This window comes from Bombina bombina, chromosome 5, assembly GCF_027579735.1.
Source record: "Bombina bombina isolate aBomBom1 chromosome 5, aBomBom1.pri, whole genome shotgun sequence".
In the NCBI taxonomy this organism is placed as follows: domain Eukaryota; kingdom Metazoa; phylum Chordata; class Amphibia; order Anura; family Bombinatoridae; genus Bombina; species Bombina bombina.
Genome location: NC_069503.1, coordinates 827,372,103 through 827,387,789, shown reverse-complemented (window position 1 = coordinate 827,387,789; position 15,687 = coordinate 827,372,103). Strand labels below are relative to the sequence as shown.

The 15,687-nt window shown below is 38.9% G+C and overlaps 1 protein-coding gene across 1 annotated transcript in view; it reads left to right on the top strand.

Moving 5' to 3' along the window:
• The window catches only part of SMCHD1 (structural maintenance of chromosomes flexible hinge domain containing 1), a 1,770,687-nt gene that overhangs the window by 1,619,389 nt on the left and 135,611 nt on the right, over nucleotides 1-15,687 (top strand). The gene's annotated exons all lie outside the window — the stretch shown is intronic.

Sequence of the window (15,687 nt, the reverse complement as noted above, 5' to 3'; positions counted from 1 at the left end):
AGTAACGGTTCTGTATAAAATAACTTTTATTGCATTAAAGATCTGCCTAAGTCTGTTTAACATGTCTGTGCCTTCAGATAGCATATGTTCTGTGTGTATGGAGGCCAAGGTGGTTCCCCCATTAAATGTATGTGCGAATTGTGCCATAGCGTCCAAACAGATTAAGGACAGTACTGTCACATTTAATAATGTTGCCCAAGATGATTCTTTAAATGAAGGTAGTGGGGATAGTTCATCATCCTCTCCTTCTGTGTCAACACCAGCTTTGCCCGCGCAAGCGATACCTAGTAAATCTAGCGCGCCAATGGCTGTTACTATGCAGCAATTAGCAGCAGTAATGGATAATTCTCTAGCAGCCTTTTTATCCAAACTGCCAGCTTTTCCTAGAAAGCGTGATTGCTCAGTTTTAAATACAGAGGATGAGCAAGCAGGCGCAGAAGATAATTTATCTGTTATGCCCTCACATCAATCTGAGTTGGCAGTGAGGGAGGGCCTGTCCGAGGGAGAAATTTCTGACTCAGGAAAAATTTCTCAGCAGGCAGAGCCTGATATCGTTGCATTTAAATTTAAGCTAGAACATCTCCGCGCTCTGCTTAAGGAGGTGCTAGCTACACTTGATGATTGTGATCCTTTGGTGATTCCAGAGAAATTATGCAAAATGGACACATTTTTAGAGGTCCCAGTGCACGCTGATGCGTTTCTGATACCCAAGAGGGTGGCGGATATTGTGACTAAGGAGTGGGAGAAGCCAGGGGTGCCTTTTGTTCCCCCTCCTATATTTAAGAAAATGTTCCCCATTGTCGACCCCAGAAGGGACGCATGGCAAACGGTCCCTAAGGTAGAGGGGGCAGTTTCAACGTTGGCTAAACGCACAACTATTCCAATAGAGGACAGTTGCGCTTTCAAAGATCATATGGTTAAAAAATTAGAAGGATTGCTTAAGAAAATTTTTGTTCAGCAAGGTTTTCTTCTTCAACCAATTTCGTGCATTATTCCTGTCACCACGGCGGCGTCTTTCTGGTTCGATGAACTAGAAAATTTGCTCCAGAAGGAGACTCCATATGATGAGGTCATGGACAGAATTCACGCACTAAAGTTGGCTAATTCCTTTATTTTGGATGCCGCTTTTCAATTAGCTAAATTAGCGGCTAAAAATTCAGGTTTTGCAATAGTGGCGCGCAGGGCTCTTTGGCTAAAATCTTGGTCGGCGGATGTGTAGTCCAAAACAAAATTGCTTAGTATTCCTTTCAAAGGTAAGACCCTATTCTGCCAGAATTGAAGGAGATTATTTCAGACATCACTGGGGGAAAGGGCCATGCCCTTCCACAGGATAGGCCTTTCAAAGCAAAAAATAAGTCTAATTTTCGTTCCTTTCGCAATTCCAGGAACGGACCGGCTTCTAACTCTGCAGCCTCTAGACAAGAGGGTAACACTTCCCAGCCCAAACCAGCATGGAAGCCATTGCAAGGCTGGAACAAGGGAAAACAGGCCAAAAAGCCTGCTGCTGCTACCAAATCAGCATGAAAGGATGGCCCCCGATCCGGGACCGGATCTGGTAGGGGACAGACTCTCTCTCTCTTTGCTCAGGCTTGGGCAAGAGATGTCCTAGACCCCTGGGCTTTAGAGATGGTCTCTCATGGGTATCTCCTAGAATTCAAGGACCTTCCTCCAAAGGGAAGGTTTCACATATCTCGCTTGTCTTTAGACCAGACAAAGAGACGGGCATTCTTACATTGCGTAGAAGAACTTTTCAAAATGGGAGTGATACACTCAGTCCCAAAAGCAGAACAAGGACTGGGTTTTTACTCCAACCTGTTTGTAGTTCCCAAAAAGGAGGGAACGTTCAGGCCTATTCTGGATTTAAAGATCCTAAACAAATTCCTCAAAGTTCCATCATTCAAGATGGAAACAATTCGAACAATATTACCAATGATCCAGGAGGGTCAATTCATGACTACCGTGGACCTAAAGGATGCATACCTGCATATTCCTATCCACAAAAGTCACCATCAGTTCCTAAGGTTCGCCTTTCTGGACAAGCATTACCAGTTCGTGGCCCTTCCTTTCGGGTTGGCCACCGCTCCCAGAATTTTCACAAAGGTGCTAGGGTCCCTTCTAGCGGTACTAAGACCGTTGGGCATCGCAGTAGCACCTTACCTAGACGACATATTAATACAGGCGTCGTCCTTTCACAGAGCCAAGGCTCATACAGATATCGTTCTGGCCTTTCTAAGGTCTCACGGGTGGAAGGTGAACATAGAAAAGAGTTCTCTGTCCCCGGTCACAAGGGTTCCCTTCCTGGGAACAATAATAGACTCGGTAGAAATGAAAATCTTTCTGACGGAGGTCAGGAAGTCAAAACTTTCAAATGCTTGTCGAGTTCTTCGTTCCATTCCTCAGCCGTCTGTTGCTCAGTGCATGGAGGTAATCGGTCTAATGGTTGCGGCAATGGACATTGTCCCGTTTGCCAGTATTCATCTAAGACCACTGCAATTGTGCATGCTCAGACAGTGGAACGGGGATTATGCAGACTTGTCTCCCCAGATACAAATGGACCAGGAAACCAGAGACTCGCTCCTCTGGTGGTTGTCTCAGGATCACCTGTCTCAGGGAATGAGTTTCCGCAAACCAGAGTGGATCTTTGTCACGACCGACGCCAGTCTCTTAGGCTGGGGCGCGGTCTGGGACTCCCTGAAAGCTCAGGGTCTATGGTCTCGGGAAGAATCTCTTCTCCCGATAAACATTTTGGAACTAAGAGCGATATTCAATGCGCTCCTGGCTTGGCCTCAGCTAGCGGAGGCCAAATTCATAAGATTTCAGTCGGACAACATGACGACTGTAGCGTACATCAATCATCAGGGAGGAACAAAGAGTTCCCTGGCGATGAGAGAAGTATCCAAGATCATCAAATGGGCGGAGGATCACTCCTGCCATCTATCTGCAATTGACATCCCAGGAGTAGACAACTGGGAGGCGGATTATCTGAGTCGTCAGACTTTCCATCCGGGGGAGTGGGAACTTCACCCGGAGGTCTTTGCCCAGTTAACTCAACTATGGGGCATTCCAGATATGGATCTGATGGCGTCTCGTCAGAACTCCAAGGTTCCACGCTACGGGTCCAGGTCCAGGGATCCCAAGGCGACATTAGTAGATGCATTAGTGGCGCCTTGGTCGTTCAATCTAGCTTATGTTTTTCCACCGTTGCCTCTCCTTCCCAGGCTAGTAGCCAGGATCAAACAGGAAAGGGCTTCGGTGATTCTAATAGCTCCTGCATGGCCACGCAGGACTTGGTATGCAGACCTGGTGAATATGTCATCGGCTCCACCATGGAAGCTACCTTTGAGACAGGACCTTCTAATTCAGGGTCCATTCGAACATCCAAACCTAGCTTCTCTGCAACTGACTGCTTGGAAGTTGAACGCTTGATTCTATCTAAGCGTGGGTTTTCGGAATCTGTTATAAATACTCTGGTTCAGGCCAGAAAGCCTGTGACCAGGAAAATTTACCATAAGATATGGCAAAAATATATCTGTTGGTGCGAATCCAAGGGTTTCTTATGGAGTAAAATTAGGATTCCAAGAATACTTTCCTTTCTCCAAGAGGGTTTGGAGAAAGGTCTGTCAGCTAGTTCTCTAAAAGGACAGATATCTGCTCTGTCTGTCTTGTTGCACAAATGTCTGGCAGCCATGCCAGATGTTCAAGCGTTTGTACAGGCGTTAGTCAGAATCAAGCCTGTCTACAGACATGTGACTCCTCCATGGAGTCTAAACTTAGTTCTTTCAGTTCTTCAAGGGGTTCCGTTTGAACCTTTACATTCCATAGATATTGTTACTATCCTGGAAAGTTCTGTTTTTGGTTGCTATTTCTTCTGCTAGAAGAGTTTCTGAATTGTCTGCTTTGCAGTGTACTTCACCCTATCTGGTGTTCCATGCAGATAAGGTAGTTTTACGTACCAATGTGAAAGATAAAAAAAGAAGGCGCCACCATGGTGCACAATCAGATGATTCAAACACGCCAAATGTACAAGTAAGACCGTACTTACAAGCTGTATGACACTTGAGAAGTGTCACAAATGCCTTCTGGACTGTTGGGAGTCGTCCAGCTAACTCACACTGATGGATGTCAGAGCAACTCTGGAGCAAGGGAGCAGCGACAGGCAAACAGCATGCAGTGACCAGCCACAAGCTTAGCACCAAGCCGGATCGTCCACTTGTGTTAATGGATACACCAGTGATAGTAGATACACTATTGGATACAATGTATCAAACTGACTCCAAATGTTAAATAAAGTTGTAAAGTATATGATTGAATAAAGATAATGATTCGTGGCAAAAGTCTAGTAAAAACAAACAGACTTTATTTTGAGTATAGCAGCACAACGTTTCTCGGTCTTTCCTGACCGTTTCCTCAGGTGCAATATACCAAATGATTAAAACCACGAACTTTTATTGCCGAGTTTTCGGCGTCTTCTAAAATGAACAACGCATGCGTGGAGGTGTGACCACTACAAGAGCTACCATTGGTTATCATTATCCAATGTTAGAGGAAATAATGTTCAAGCCTCTGTGCGAAGTGTACAGCATGGGTAAAAAACTGCCACTCCTGTTATATATGCAAAAATCGTGCAGGATTATATTAAACGAGCAATTTTAAAAATAGTATTTAAAATGCACATAGATGAAATAAGTATATATACATATATGTAGTATAAATACGAATACGAAAATAAATAGTGATATATACAATGGGAGGCTCTTAGTAGTGACACCAATCGCGCACACAAAAAGCAAACATAAAACAAGTAAAACTAGAATATCTATCAATCTGGGTACAAATAATACAATATTTGCAGGATAATACATCAAAATATTATATACATTGGCCTCATATAAGAGACCTAAAGTTATAGATATCTATAGCATAAAACGTAAATAAATGAATACGAAAGTATACACATAAATAAATTGTGAGACTAGATGATTAAATGGATAGTGCGGATAAAACCTACTAATAAAACATATTTATAAATGGCCATCTGTACATGTATATATGCACCTATGCACGTTACATATCTAATGAGTATGGCTGAAACCACAACCCATAAGGCATCCCACATGAAATAAGATATATCTATCCCTCGTCATTCATGTCATATCTATATTAGTTATCACATAAAGTGCAGATAATACCTACTTGTAAAACATATTTATAAAAGATATGCAAATAAAATATCTAGCTTTACATGCATATATGCACCAATACACGTCGCATATCCCATGAATATGGCTGAAACCACAACCCATAAGGCGTCAAACATGGAATACGATATATCTATCCATCGCCAGTAATGTTATATCTATGTTGATCTCCACATAAGGCAATGGTAGTGGAAGTCACCATAAAGATACCCTCAACAAAATATATGTTAAAATATATTATAAAACTAGTTAAAAGCTGCCATATCGATATTGGCATTGAGACCACCAGGGGACAGACTTTTGAGTTTCCAAATCCAAAAGGTCTCCCTTTGTCTCAAATGTAAAAACCTGTTCCTGCCCCACTTGGGTAGGATCTGTTCTAATGGAAATATAGAAAAACAATCAGTAGGTGAAGAGTGGCAAAGACTGGCATGTTTGGGAATACTATGGTTTTTGATATTGTTTTCTATGTTTCTTTTGTGTTCCCCCCACCTCTTCTTTAGGGGCCTGGAGGTCCTCCCCACGTATTGGAGCCCACATACACATTCTAATAGGTAGACAACAAAGGGAGAATCACACGTGAAATGTGAATTAATGTTAAATTTTTCTTTTGTGATAAATGAACTAAATTCAATTCTATTTGGATTTGTGAAAACACATAGGCCACAGTGTGCACGATTACATTTATAAAAACCTGGTTTTCCTAGTAGTGTAGAATCCCTATTCTTTACACTTACAGAATATATATATACACTATGTATCACATGTGATTTTATCTAATATTATTTTATTATTATTGTATCACATCATCATTTATATACACTATAATCATATCACTGGGTTATTAGATTATTGTGATTTATTGATATCAACATATTTGCTCTAGTAATTGCCATTTTTTAACACATCCACTATGCAAAACAGAGACCAGAGACTTAAACATAGGGAAGCCCTGAGTAACCATGAGAATATACAAGATATGTCAGATGAAATCATAGATGATCTCTCCATGGTACAATTATTCCACAAATTAGAGGATGCCTTAAAAAATGAACATAGACATTGGTGGGATATAGATACACTTAAAAAGTATAAAGAGAGAGGTCAGATCCCTAGAGGTCTCAGAATTTTAAAATTATGTTCCTTCAAACAAGATGTAGAGTTGACTGAAAAATGGCAGGCTACTCTGACAGACTGTTCACTAAAACTCATAGATTTACTAATTGAGTTTAGAACAACTCTTTTGAACAAAACAGAGTCTGATATTGAGGAGATTCAGAATATTTTAATCAAACATGAATCTAACACTGATTATAATAAACACATAAAAGAAGTACAAGAAAAATCAGATACATTCCAAAAGAAAATTATACACACCAAAATCAAAAAACTAGCTAGAGATGAGAAAGATTATCTGGAAGGCAAAGTATATGATTTTCAAAAGGGAACTTTAGAAAGTGAACACAATAGTGGCTCACTGGAAACTGATACACCCCAAGAGAAACCATGGGTGAAAGTTAATTATAAGAAACCCAGAGATAAAAAGAAAAATTTGAGTTTTAGAAACCCAAATAATACCCCATCTAATTCCAATCACAGAGAATATGGTCAACCCTCTACCTCTAACTGGGAAAGAGAGGATTTCAACAACAGTCCACACACATATAGATATAATCAGTATCAAAATAACAATCAACAACACTACAGGGAAGAAGAGATAGAATATAATAACCGTGGGTTTCAAAACGGGCACCATGGGAACAACTCTAGAGTCCAACTAAATGAAACTAATTACAATAATAGCTATCGAAGAGATGAAAACAGACAGATTAATAAATCTCAGGTTTTTCAGTACGAACAAAAACAGATGTACACCCCGCCACACCTCAGACATGCACCAATCAGATTAAAACAATTAGAAAGGGCCCAAGAGGGGGAAAAAATGGCTACCACTACACCAAGAAAAAGATCTTACGCCAACGTGGCAGCAGAGGGAGAGGTAAGACTTCCAAAAAAGAGAAACTTAAACGCATGAGTAAGAATATATATAATCTATCCAATCATGTTCTTTCCAACGAAGAAATTTGTGTTTTAAATAGGGGCTTATCGTTTTGTCCATCAAACCAACACAATTTATTTGACTTGTTTGTTGATTTGAACAAGTTTGTTCGCAAACTTTCTTTGCAGCGTTACTTCTGTGAAAAGAAACTAAAAGATTCAGGCCATAGACCAATTTTAACTAATGACATGAGTGAACGTCCTTCTACTGATATTATATATTTTGATCCAGATACTCTTTATGCTGATCTTTTTGAAGATTGTATACATTCAAATCTAACGCCTAAATCTAATTTTAATCCACCCAATGCAGGTTTAAATATTGAACTATTTCAAAAACTAGTATTAGAAGATTTTGGAAAACTACCAAGAGCTAGAACCAAAGATTCCAATTTGAACATTTATGAAGTTAAGGCCCTATCCAGACTAGCTTCTAATAATAACATAATAATTAGAGAAGCGGATAAGGGTGGAGGAATTATCATACAGAATCGTGTAGACTACATAAGAGAAGCCGATAGGATCCTGTATGATAAACAGTATTACAAAATCCTTACTTTCAATCCCACGAATAAATTTCTGGCCAGTCTGGTCCAAATGGTTGACCGAGGCTGGTTAGAAGGCATTCTAACTAAAAAAGAAAGGGATTTTTTAATCCCTACTAATCCGAATTTGGCCTATTATTACCATCTCCCGAAGATCCACAAAAATTTGGTGGATCCTCCTGGGAGGCCTATCATTTCAGGTATTGGTAATCTCACATGTAGTCTATCCGAATATGTGGATCAATTCCTAAAAAAATCAGTAGTCACTCTAACTTCATATATTCAAGACACTCCGGATCTCATTTATAAGATATCTAAAATTAAGAAGGAAAACAGGAAACTTTTATGGCTTACTTGTGATGTCTCGGCTTTGTATTCAAATATAGCCCATGATTTAGGCATAAATGCCATTGAATACTACTTAAAACAAGACATGTATATGCCAGAGAAACAAAGGAAATTTCTTTTGGAATGTATCCTATTTGTCCTTAAGAACAATTATTTTGTCTATCAAGAAAAATTCTTTTTGCAGATCAAGGGAACGGCCATGGGGACCAGATTCGCCCCGAGTTTTGCCAATTTATTTATGGGCATGTTTGAGGACAGATACATCTATTCCTCCGACTCGGTGGCGAATCTGGTCTTCTATGGCCGTTTCATTGATGACCTCCTGTTTATTTGGGAAGGCAGTACTATAGAAGCCCAAAATTTTGTTGATAAATTAAATGATAACGATATGGGGCTGCAGTTTTCATCCAAAATGGATGAAACAAGTATAGATTTTTTGGATTTGATATTAGAATGGGACAATTTGGGCAACATCACTACTAAAACTTTTTTCAAACCAGTGGATGCAAACAGCTACCTTAATTTTAAAAGCAACCACCACTTACCGTGGAAAAAGAATATACCATACAACCAGTTCTGTAGGTTGCGCAGAAACTGCACTGATTTGAAAACTTTTGATATACAGGCTGACCTTTTAAAAGAAAGGTTTTTGGAAAAGAATTTTCCGAGTAGTCTAATTGAGACCAGCTTCCTTGAGGCCAGAAGGAAATGTAGAGAAGATTTTTTTTCTAAATACACAAGGGACAACCATGTGACCGATAAAGAAGAAAAATCCAAAAATCCCAGGGAGTCTAATAATACTGGGGTTAGATTTGTAACACAATTTAATAACAACCACAAAAAGATCAAAGGCATTTTAGAAAAATATTGGTACATCCTAGAGAATGATCCATTTCTTACCAACACTTTGAGTAAGCAACCAATATGTACTTACAGAAGAGCTCCCACCTTAAAAAATAAGCTGGCACCCAGCAAGGTAGTCATGAAAATACATCAGCCTAAAATAAATGGTTTTACCCCTAAAAATAGGGATTCTACACTACTAGGAAAACCAGGTTTTTATAAATGTAATCGTGCACACTGTGGCCTATGTGTTTTCACAAATCCAAATAGAATTGAATTTAGTTCATTTATCACAAAAGAAAAATTTAACATTAATTCACATTTCACGTGTGATTCTCCCTTTGTTGTCTACCTATTAGAATGTGTATGTGGGCTCCAATACGTGGGGAGGACCTCCAGGCCCCTAAAGAAGAGGTGGGGGGAACACAAAAGAAACATAGAAAACAATATCAAAAACCATAGTATTCCCAAACATGCCAGTCTTTGCCACTCTTCACCTACTGATTGTTTTTCTATATTTCCATTAGAACAGATCCTACCCAAGTGGGGCAGGAACAGGTTTTTACATTTGAGACAAAGGGAGACCTTTTGGATTTGGAAACTCAAAAGTCTGTCCCCTGGTGGTCTCAATGCCAATATCGATATGGCAGCTTTTAACTAGTTTTATAATATATTTTAACATATATTTTGTTGAGGGTATCTTTATGGTGACTTCCACTACCATTGCCTTATGTGGAGATCAACATAGATATAACATTACTGGCGATGGATAGATATATCGTATTCCATGTTTGACGCCTTATGGGTTGTGGTTTCAGCCATATTCATGGGATATGCGACGTGTATTGGTGCATATATGCATGTAAAGCTAGATATTTTATTTGCATATCTTTTATAAATATGTTTTACAAGTAGGTATTATCTGCACTTTATGTGATAACTAATATAGATATGACATGAATGACGAGGGATAGATATATCTTATTTCATGTGGGATGCCTTATGGGTTGTGGTTTCAGCCATACTCATTAGATATGTAACGTGCATAGGTGCATATATACATGTACAGATGGCCATTTATAAATATGTTTTATTAGTAGGTTTTATCCGCACTATCCATTTAATCATCTAGTCTCACAATTTATTTATGTGTATACTTTCGTATTCATTTATTTACGTTTTATGCTATAGATATCTATAACTTTAGGTCTCTTATATGAGGCCAATGTATATAATATTTTGATGTATTATCCTGCAAATATTGTATTATTTGTACCCAGATTGATAGATATTCTAGTTTTACTTGTTTTATGTTTGCTTTTTGTGTGCGCGATTGGTGTCACTACTAAGAGCCTCCCATTGTATATATCACTATTTATTTTCGTATTCGTATTTATACTACATATATGTATATATACTTATTTCATCTATGTGCATTTTAAATACTATTTTTAAAATTGCTCGTTTAATATAATCCTGCACGATTTTTGCATATATAACAGGAGTGGCAGTTTTTTACCCATGCTGTACACTTCGCACAGAGGCTTGAACATTATTTCCTCTAACATTGGATAATGATAACCAATGGTAGCTCTTGTAGTGGTCACACCTCCACGCATGCGTTGTTCATTTTAGAAGACGCCGAAAACTCGGCAATAAAAGTTCGTGGTTTTAATCATTTGGTATATTGCACCTGAGGAAACGGTCAGGAAAGACCGAGAAACGTTGTGCTGCTATACTCAAAATAAAGTCTGTTTGTTTTTACTAGACTTTTGCCACGAATCATTATCTTTATTCAATCATATACTTTACAACTTTATTTAACATTTGGAGTCAGTTTGATACATTGTATCCAATAGTGTATCTACTATCACTGGTGTATCCATTAACACAAGTGGACGATCCGGCTTGGTGCTAAGCTTGTGGCTGGTCACTGCATGCTGTTTGCCTGTCGCTGCTCCCTTGCTCCAGAGTTGCTCTGACATCCATCAGTGTGAGTTAGCTGGACGACTCCCAACAGTCCAGAAGGCATTTGTGACACTTCTCAAGTGTCATACAGCTTGTAAGTACGGTCTTACTTGTACATTTGGCGTGTTTGAATCATCTGATTGTGCACCATGGTGGCGCCTTCTTTTTTTATCTTTCACATCTACAGATCATAACATCTTGGGACACCAACAAGAATTTCGAAGAAGCAGCCTGCCATCTGTTCCAGACATTTGAATCTGGATTATGGACTAGACGAACTGTCCAAATTTCACATTACCTCCATCTACCAGATTGGTTTGATTGGGACTTTTTATCACTCTGTATATTTATTTTGTTATGTTCACTCCCGTATTTATATATAGGGGTATTTTATTATAGTATTGCACTATATGTTGACATCTTCATTTTTATACACAGGTATCTGGCGCACTGGTTTTTTTCACATTTAGTTTTACGTACCAAGCCTGGTTTCCTTCCAAAGGTGGTTTCCAACAGGAATATTAACCAGGAAATAGTTGTTCCTTCTCTGTGTCCAAATCCAGTTTCGAAGAAGGAACGTTTGTTACATAACTTAGATGTGGTTCGTGCCTTAAAATTCTATTTAGAAGCAACTAAGGATTTCAGACAGACATCATCCTTGTTTGTCGTCTATTCTGGTAAGAGGAGAGGTCAGAAAGCTACTGCTACCTCTCGTTCCTTTTGGCTAAAAAGCATCATCCGATTGGCTTATGAGACTGCCGGACGGCAGCCTCCTGAACGAATTACAGCTCACTCTACTAGAGCTGTGGCTTCTACATGGGCCTTCAAGAATGAGGCTTCTGTTGAACAGATCTGTAAGGCAGCGACTTGGTCTTCTCTGCATACATTTGCCAAATTTTACAAATTCAATACTTTTGCTTCTTCGGAGGCTATTTTTGGGAGAAAGGTTTTACGAGCAGTGGTGCCTTCCGTTTAGGTTACCTGACTTGCTCCCTCCCTTCATCCGTGTCCTAAAGCTTTGGTATTGGTTCCCACAAGTAAGGATGAAGCCGTGGACCGGACACACCAATGTAGGAGAAAACAAAATTTATGTTTACCTGATAAATTTCTTTCTCATACGGTGTGTCCGGTCCACGGCCCGCCCTGGCTTTTAGTCAGGTTTAAAATTTTTGTTTTTGTACACTACAGTCACCACTGCACCCTATGGTTCTCCTTTTTCTCCTAACCGTCGGTCGAATGACTGGGGGGTGGAGCTAGAGGGGGGGTTATATGGACAGCTTTGCTGTGTGCTCTCTTTGCCACTTCCTGTAGGGAATGAGAATATCCCACAAGTAAGGATGAAGCCGTGGACCGGACACACCGTAGGAGAAAGAAATTTATCAGGTAAACATAAATTTTGTTTTCTCCTCCTTGGAGTCTCAATTTGGTTTTAAAGATTTTGCAGGCTCCTCCGTTTGAGCCTATGCAGTCTTTGAATATTAAACTACTTTCTTAGAAAGTGTTCTTTCTTTTGGCTATCTCTTCTGCTAGAAGAGTTTTCTGAATTGTCTGCTCTCTATTGTGAGTCTCCTTATCTGATTTTGTATCAGGATAAGCTGTTTTGCGGACTTTGTTTTTAATTTTTTTGCTTTAAGTTGTGAATTCTAACAACATCTATAGGGAGATTATTGTTCCTTCCTTGTGTCCTAATCCTAAGAATACTTCTAAAGGGTCTTTACATTCTTTGGATGTGGTAAGAGCTTTGAAATATTATATTGAGGCTACTTAAGATTTCAGAAAGACTTATACAGGTGGCCCTCGGTTTACATCGATTCAATTTGCCACATTTCAGAATAAAAACCTTTTTTTTTCAGTCATGTGACTGCTATTGAAAAGCTTTGGAAATCAAAGTGCACTAATTAAAATAGCCAGTAGGTGGAGCTGTCCACTTGTTTTGCAGCAAAGTTATGCAACTTAAGAGGTCTGAAATTGATCTGTGTACACAGAGCAGACATTAGCTATCGAGCAGCCACTTCCCTATTATCTTCCTGTCCAGCAGCTTTAGGTGAGGGTGCCTAACTGCCTATTAATCACTGCAGATTGAAATGCATAGAATAGGTGCAGACCCAATATTATCTAACATGCTAACAATGCAGAGAACTGATTGCAGAAAAATGCAAGTAAAAAAAATGTGTTTGTTTATTAAACTTAGTTTGATGATGATGCAGTCTGTTGTGTGATTATTTTATTAGGTGCTGTTAGCAAAGGTTTTTGTTCATTAAACTTAGTTTGATGATGATACAATCTATATTATTAGGTTTATAATGGTGTTTAGCATTTAAAGTCTTCATTTCAAAGCTTTAAAAATAATGTATTAGGTGTTACTTATGTCAATTTTGAGAGGGGCCTGTAACCTAACCCCCTCACTTCCCGTTTACTTACATTATAAACTGGGTTTCAATTTACAATTGTTTCGATTTGCAACCATTCCTCCTGGAACCTAACCCCGGCGTAAACTGAGGGCTATCTGTATTTGTTATTTTTTCTGGTTCCAGAAAAGGTCAGAAAGCCTTTGCCATTTCTTTGGCATATTGGTTGAAGCTTTAGATTCACAAAGCTTATTTGAAGTCAGGGCAGTCTCCGCTTCAGCGTATTACAGCTTATTCTACTAGATCAGTTGCCATATCTTGGGTTTTCAAGAATAAAGTTTCAGTTGATTACATTTACGAAGCAGCAACTTTGTCTTCTTTGCATTAATTTACTTAATTTTACCATTTTGATGTGTTTGCTTCTTTGGAAGCAGCCCTTGGTAGAAAGATTCTTCAGGTAGCTGTCTGTTTCATTCTAGTGCCTATGATTTGAGTTTTTTTGAATTTTTTTAAGAAAATGTTATTACTTTTTGGATTTCATTTCTCAGCGAAAATAGCTGTTTTTACTTTATCCCTCCCTCTCTAGTGACTTGTGGACTTCAACATCTTGGGTATTATATCCCATACGTCACAAGCTCATGGACTCTTGCCAATTACATGAAAGAAAACCTAATTTATGTAAGAACTTACCTGATAAATTCATTTCTTTCATAGTGGTAAGAGTCCATGTGACCCACCCTATTTTTTTGGTGGTTATGATTTTTTGTATAAAGCACATTATTTTTCAAGTTCCTCTTTTTGATGCTTTTTACGCCTTGTTTTTTTACACCTCACTACTTGGCTATACGTTAAACTGAGGTATGAGTGAGGTGGGAGGTGTATTTATAGGCATTTGAGGTTTGGGAAACTTTGGTCCCTCCTGGTAGGAATGTATATCCCATACGTCACTAGCTCATGGACACTTGCCACTATGAAAGAAATTAATTATCAGGTAAGTTCTTACATAAATTATGTTAGAATATCAGTTATTTTTATTGTTTAATTGAGAATTAAAAAAAAAAAAAAAGAAAAAAGTGTTTGCCTTGAATTTCATAGTTTGTTTTATTGGAAAATGTGCACCGATGTTTGTGTGCATATTTATACCGATATCCTCATATGTATTAGTATGTATGTGTGTAGGTACTCACTGCCCTCCAAGCTACCATACAATACAAACCCCAAAAAAAACATGTTGAAATACCAAGTGTCATGCTTGGTGGTGCGGGTTTGGAGCCCAGTAGTAGAAGTGACTGGAAACTGGTTGTCATTTTCACTAAAATGGCTAGGCATGTTTATTGTAATGGAATCTGTAAAGTCGAATACTGGACACAGGACTTGGATCCTCTGGAGCTGTACACCGTACTTGAAATCTGTTAAGCTGTACACTGGACACAGGGCTTGAAATCTGTGAAGCTATACACTGGACACAGTACTTGAAATCTGCAGAGCTGAGCACAGGAGACACAGGCTTGGATTCTGCAGAGCTGAGCAAAGGACTGGAAAGTGCCCACAATAGGGCCAAGGACTGAAGGAATGCCTAGGACTGAATACATATTATACACACTAAAGAAAGGTCAGACAGGCCGAGGTCAGGTACCACACTGGCAGATAGGATCCAATACGAATAACAAGAGCAAAGTATTTTAAAACAAGCCAGGGTCAGAATATGTGAAGCTAGACTCAGAACTTAGAAGCTGTGAAGCGGTACACTGGTCACATGATTTGGCCCCCAATCCAGATCCTATTCTGGTAGGTGGCAGATTGAAACTTTTTCGGAAGACCTGGTATCAATCTGGGCAGGATCTTTGAGTACTAAACATAGTTTATCAGGGGTACAGAATGGGTTTCAGATCAAAGACTCCCAGAGGAAGGTTTCTTCTGTCCCATGTTAAAAAGAACCCTGTGAAGGTTCTGCCTTTTTCCATTGTGTTCAGAATCTAGAACTCATGGGATTAATAGTTCCAGGACTGATAACAGAACAAGGCAAGGGTTGTTTTTTTTTTTTCTTCTTCGCTATCATGGCTGGAGAATTAACATTACAAAGAGTTTTCTATCTCCTCAAACCAGAATCGTTTTTAATTGTCATTATAGACTCAATATCAGTGAAACTTTCCTTGACAGATCAAAAAAGATCAAAGTTACACATAACATGTATTAGCCTTTGGTTTCTAACTAATCCTTCTGTAGCATTACAGAAGTTCTAGGTCTAATGATTGCAGCATCAGAAGCCATTCCATTTGCTTGGTTTCACATGAGACCTTTTCTGTTATGCAGGCTATGTCGGTGCTGCAAGGACTACAATTAATATTCTCAAAAGATCCATTTAGATCTCAGAACAAG